Genomic DNA, 7,302 nt, shown 5'->3' with positions numbered 1-7,302 from the left:
CAGCTGTAACTATGTTATTTACAACAATTGGTTAAGCTATATCAAATTCACTGAAATCTACTCCTACTCCCAATAAACCTGATAAACCCCCAAATGATAATAATTCTATACAAGACAAAGTTAAAGATGGTTTTAAAAAAATGGCAAGATATCTATGGGAACTATCTAAAAAACCTGCTGCAGCTTTACCCGGAGTTATTGCATCAATTGTCTGTTTTATATTGAAATCTGCTGGGAATATTCTTTACTTTGCAGCTGAACATATTATTTTATTTTTAATTACAGTTGTAAGTGCTATTATTTTTGGGTTAGTGAATATGACAAAAAATAGATAATTAATGTTTTGTTAAATAAATGAGTGGGAGTTATATAAATCCTTCTAAGAATTCTAGAATATCTAATGCTATTAAAGCAGAAAGATCTCATCATATAATTACTCATAACCCTTCTAATATTAACCCTGATGAAACTTTATATGTTAGAATCCCTTGATTATCACAAAATACTTTTTTATGTTCCAAATAGTATTTATTTATCAGCTGATATAAAAGTAACTGGTAATAATAATAATTATGTTGTTGGTAATGTTGGAAGATATTTGATTAAAAAATTAACTATAAAGATTGGACCAGAAACAGTTTTCTCATTAGATGATTATAATTTATTTATCCATTATAAAGATTTATGGTTAACTAAAGAAAATAGAAATAATATGATATTTCAAGGCATCCAATCAGAAAACCAAAATAAATTAAGATCAGGAGCTAATGACGCAATGGTAACTCGTACCGCAAATGATTTGATAAAAAAGATTTATGGAAGCAAATATCAAATTCCATTAGATTTTGAATTGATAAATAATAATGCACCTTTATATAAATATGCAATTCAAACTCAATACAATCAAGGATTTTCATTATTATATGATTATATTGATAAATTTAAAACTGTAACTATTAATGCAAGTGATGAAATTATTAATGAGAATATTAACTTCCCAAGAAGATCTATTAAAGGTATATTAATATTTTTTACCATTGCAACATATTCTAATGGCGCAATACAGGTTGATCATTATTATAATCCTGAAATAACAAAAGTAGAAATGACTATCGAAGCAATAGCAGATAAGATATTTTGTCAAGGAATGAGAATGATGGATCAATGGCCAGAAATTAGAAAACATTTTATGAATGAAAAAGTAAAATCATCTGAAAATTGTAATATCAATCAAATTGATTATTATACCGGTAATAAATATGCACTATGGTTAGATTTTAGAACAACAGAGGATAATTCATTACATGGTTCTGGGAAAAAAATACAGAACACTAGAGATGAAATACAATTATTCATGACAAAGAAAAAAGGAAGCTTAAATTTCAAAATGCACATTTATATTATATCTGACGCGCAATTAAATATTGTAAATTCTCAATTAAATAGTGTTATGTATTAAAATTTTAATTTTAAGTATAGCTGCAAAGCAGCGATAACGGGTTTTCTGCACAGTCTTAGAATCCTGTTCAACGGTGGATTTCGACAATTGATTAGGCACAACATCAGCCATTACTAACTAAACAGGCTATTAGGAAACAGTATCAATGATAGGTCGCCAAAATGGCTCAGCAGTTATCTCTGAACGATAACTTGTAGCCAAAATCAACGGAACGCCTCTTCTTGGAATAAGTCGGTCTAACAAGTGGAGCCACGTTTGGTAGTATCCTAAGTCGTCTTCTGTTTAATGTCCTGACAAATGACATACACAGGAATCCAAAATATACCAGACCGAGTAAATGTCCAAAACGAACTTAACACGCAGTTCGACCAAAAAACTTAATGTTCCGACAAGAAAATCTTGTTCAAGTGGAAACAATTTAGTTTGGTTGATCAATACGCTTTTTGTTTGAACCAAACCTTTCTTCATTCTGACAAAAAAATGTGTTCGAATGAAAAGCTATGTTATTGTTGAAATGAAAACTTGTTGTCGCGGCAAAAAATTTGGTTGAGCGAAAACAATTTTTTCGAACAAATGTTTGAATGAAAACAATTCTGTTCGATTGAACGAAATACTTAATACTTTTGGTTCGGAGAAAAAACTTTTTACAATATACTTGTTCGAACGAAAAACTTAGTGCTCTGACAAGAAAATTCTGTTCAAATTAAAACGATTCTGTTCTATCGAACGATTTTTCGAACGAAAAACCTTTCGTTTGGATAAAGAAAAGTTTGTTCAACTTTGTTCTAACGATTTTTCAAATTGGTTCAATCGAAAAGAATATTATTGCTTGCTTGGAACGAAATAAATTTTGTTCCGACGAAAGAATTTTCAAGCGAAAGGTCTTTTGAACGAATAAAAAGATATTTCTGGGGCTCCGCAGTAACTTAAAGCCGGACGTAGGTCGGCCTTGTGACGCGATGCAATCCTCGCGTTGCATCGCAAGTTTCGGTGCAAGTCGGTTGCGATACGATTGTGTGCGACTAGTTTCTGCCAAGTGGCAAGAGCGCATAGGTCAGTTGTGTCAGTCGTGTCGCGTCACTAAAATAAGAACACGTGCGACTCCTTGTGACTGGCGTTGCTGACAGTCGCAACCCGTCGCAAGGGAGCTTAGGTCGATGAGTCGTTGCGACACAATCGTCGCTGGCGGTCGCAGTGAATGGCGTCGCAGTGAGTTACAAACCGTCGCAAAGCCAACCTACGCCCGCCTTAACTCATTAGGAATTAATGAAATACCAGTTTCATTTATGATGAAAAAACTCAAATGAAAAGTCTGGCTTATAAAGCTGTCTGCTCAGACGAATTTTTCAAAAAGAAATCTTCATTTTTGCCAATAAAATAGATAATTGTGATTGATCGTTGCAAGTCAGAACCAGTTAATCACTAATTAACATGCATTTTAATAAATCTGATTCCTCCTTTACAGTGAATTTAGCTTTAACCTAGTAGAGGCTACTAGCCTACGTAGGCCTATGTATATGCGCAGGCCTAACATCCGGACAGGTTTGTCGTAGGCCTATTGAATAACAACCCTCCTAAATATCGTAAATTTTGTTTTGAAGTTCAATCCAATGAGTCCGTCAATAACCGCAACATTTATACTGTGTTTGTTTGAGACAGTAAAGGTCAGTACCGGTAGGCCTAAAGCCTTAAGGTCGCGGAAAACTCGATAAACACTTCAAGCGACACAGCGAACGATCTCCTTTCCCCCACAGCGAACGCTTACTCCGAATGTCAAGTGTGAGTCCAGCATACGGATAGGAGTGTGTTATATACTTGTATTTAGTAAAAACATTGTGCATTTGACAATGATCAGTATGTACTATAGGAAATATAGAGTATTGATGGTATTAATATAGAGGTTGAAGCCCGCGGCCGAATAAAGTAATATATTCTTTTATTTTGATACCTCGTCGACATAACAGCTTTTCTCCGCTATATCTCTTCGGCGTGTTTAGTTTAGGCCTACGACTCCCCAGTACACTAAAGATTTATCTTAGTATATACATGGTTAATTTGGTAAAGAAAAATAGGTATTGTTAAACTAACTCCTTGAAACCCGCAGCCAAATCACTGGTAGTAATAAATTAATTTGTACTCGATTTGATTTGATTCTCATGATGAGGAGAAACTCGCAGCTGATCCCCGGAACGACGATGTAGTGACACACGTCGATTCGTCGATGTTTACGGCTCGAAGGTGCTTTTAAAATCTAAAGTAGTAAATTTCCAGTGTATCGGTAATATGATTTGATGAGGAAAATGGGCTATTGTTAAAATTACTGTTTGAAGACCGCGGCTGAATGTGAAGTTTACGGCAATAAATTAGTTCATTTATACTTGAATTCATAATCGAAGTGACAATCGGCCTGCGGGTTGATTTCGGGATGACGACTCGAAAAACATGTCGCCCCATTGAATGGGGCTAGATTTTCGATGTTTACGGTCCGACAGTGCTTTTGTAACGATGATTCGTGAAAAAACACGCGGAGTATTTGTAGATCTCAGTGAGCTGAACGATATCATACGGATAGTATCGACAACAGCGGCAAGGTAACAAAGCCTTAGTTGTTTTAGTGAAAATAGTGTGACATAAAATAATAATAAGAAGAAACACGCGAATCTCAATAGGGTTTTCTGTGATGTAACAGAAAACCCTAATAAAACTTTTTATAATAAATGGAAGGAGGAATATATGAAATACAAAGTCCAAGTGAAATGATGCCAGATATATATTATATAATACCTTATGATGAATACAGTGAGTATTTTGGAGAAAACTTCAATTCAAATATAGAATAAGTAAACTAGATAATAATATTGAAACAAAAATAGAAGATAATATTGAACCTAAAATAGAAGATAATATTGAATCTAAAATAGATAATAATATTGAACCTGATATCAAAACCAAAAAGACAAATGAAAAATATTGTGACGTATGTAAACAGTATAAAAGTTATAAGAATTGGGCAACTCATCTTAATTCACTCAAGCATAAGAAAAATAAGAATAAGACTATAAATGAATTTAATAATGATAGTGAAATTGATAATGATAATGTTAAAGAAGATAAATATTGTGAAGAATGTGATAAATATATAAGTCGTAGTAATTTTTCAAAGCATTAATTAACTCAAATTCATTTGGATAATGTAGAAAGAAATATATGTGAAAAGTGTAATGTTGTAGGATTACCTAAAGATAAAATTAAACATGATAATTCTATTGAACATACAATAAAAGCTATTGATTCAAAACGCCTTTATAGAGTATTAAGCGTATTTTTGATGTCGAAAATAATAATCACAGGAAATTATATAGATCAATTTTTATCGATTATGTAAGAAATAATCCAAAACGAGTATTATCAGATATAGAAACTAATTGGACAGATATAAAAATATTTCCAGGGGATTATTCAGGTATACATTATTTCATAAAATTTAAAAATACAGATTTTTTAACAGAATTGAAAAAAGTTGCTGCTAATGATAATTATGATAATAAAAGTGATAACTTTGATGAAATAATTCAATATTACAGTTATGAATATTTTTTCACAGGATGTTATAAATGAAATAATAAATGATGCAAAAAATAAATATAAAAATATAAGTGAAGACAAATTAAACCAATATATTTATTTAACTTATGAATTGTATGCTAAGAATTCGAATGCTGTTGATGGTTAACATACTAAACTATTAGGTGAATTTGAAGGTAATAGAAAATCACAAGAATTAAAAGATGCACGGCTCAAATTGTTTTTAGAATTAGAATCAAAAAAGTAATTTAAAACATGAATATAATACCCCTTATGTCTTTATTGTCTTTAGTACTTTTAGTACTTTTAGTACATAAAGAATAAATCTTTATATTATAAGTAGTGAATAAAATTATTTTAAAAACTACTAAACAACTAAAGAGATAAAGACATAAATATATATATTACTGTTTCAATAATTATATTTATTTATCACACATATTTATTTTATATTACTGTTCCAATAATAAAATTTATTTATCACACATATTTATTATATATCACTGTTTCAATAATGATAAATATCATAGATTTATCATATATAAAAATATTTCCATATTTAATGTTCTAAGTACTAATAAAATAAAGATATATTCTTTATGTACTAAAAGTACTAAAACTAATAAAGACAATAAAGACACTCACCTAATACGTATCTAATACGTATTATTTTAAAATCAATTTTAATAAAAAATTTATCAAAATAGAACCAAATAAGAAGACTACTGTCAAACATGTAAAATCAATATAGATAAATCTCAAAAAGCAAGACATAATAAAACTAAATCTCACTTAGAAAATAAATTAAAGTTAAAATATAAAGATAATATATTTGAAACTAAATTAGATGAATTAAAGAATGAAAAAGAAACATACAAATGTGATACATGTAATCAATCATTCAGTGATAAAAGATATTATAAAGAACATTTAAAATCTAAAAGTCATATTAGAAATATGAATAATAATATTTTAGGTGAGGATTATTTTGATAAAGATAATGATAAGAAACAGAAGACAATTAAAAGAATAAAAAATAAATTAAACAATAAAAGGCCATACATTGAAGATGTAAGAAATTATATTAATTCATTAGATAATAAAGAAGAAATAGAGATAACTGAAGCATTTAAAAGTGATATTGGTCCAGCTGCTATTGAGTTTAAATTTCATAAAGGAAAAACATTAGAAGAAAATAAAAAACATTTAGAAAATATGAAAAATATTGTAAAAATAATTACAGATGTTGAATACCTTAAAATTAGTATATCTTCTAAAGTAAAGTTTATAAAATCTGAAGATGAAGCAATATATAATATAAATTCTCATTCACAACATATTATTTCAAAACAACATATAGATGATAAATTAGATAAATGTTATAATGAAATAAAAAGGAAAATAGAAGAGAAATATTTTGAAGGATCTGGTTTAATATTTGTTGAAATAATATTTATGACTTTACATGTTTATAACACAAAATATAATAAGTTAACTAAATCAAAACTAATTGATGAAAATAATTTATCATATTATAAAGATAATAATATTAATGGATCAAGTTATATCAAATTACCATTTAAAACTAATGATGTTATAAATGTACAAAATTCTGATGATAAATGCTTTCTATGGACAATTATTAGTTGCTTACATCTTGCAACTGATAACATTTGTAGAGTAACAAATTATAAACAATTTGAAAATAATTATAAGATAGATAATTATCCAGTTAGAATTAAAAATATCCCAAAAATAGAAAGAGATAATAATATAAAGATAAATGTGTTTTATTTAGTCAAATTACCAAAAACAAAAGGCAATAATATTAAACATTATACATTAGAACCTACCTTTATACTTATCAAAAGATTATGATTCAAATGATGTTATAGATATACTATATTATGAGAATCATTATATGTTGATAAAACGTATTGATTTATTTTTCAAATCAGAAAATGATTTTGATAATAAAATATATCTATGTAGAAAATGTATAATTAAATTCAGAACCGAAAGTGCATTATTAAATCATAAACAATTATGTGAAAATCATGATTATTGTAAAATAGTTTTACCAAATGAAAAGGATAAAGTATTAGAATATAATTACAAGAATAAAGTACTATTTGTAATATATGGAGATTTTGAATCATTAAATAAAGAATTAACTGATCAAGATAGAAAAGAAATACATCATAAAAGAAAGAAATTAAATTCTAATAAAAATGATATAATTGATTATTCAGATCCCT

This window comes from Tubulanus polymorphus, chromosome 5, assembly GCF_964204645.1.
Source record: "Tubulanus polymorphus chromosome 5, tnTubPoly1.2, whole genome shotgun sequence".
Taxonomy (NCBI): domain Eukaryota; kingdom Metazoa; phylum Nemertea; class Palaeonemertea; order Tubulaniformes; family Tubulanidae; genus Tubulanus; species Tubulanus polymorphus.
Note: the sequence above shows the minus strand (reverse complement) of the source record.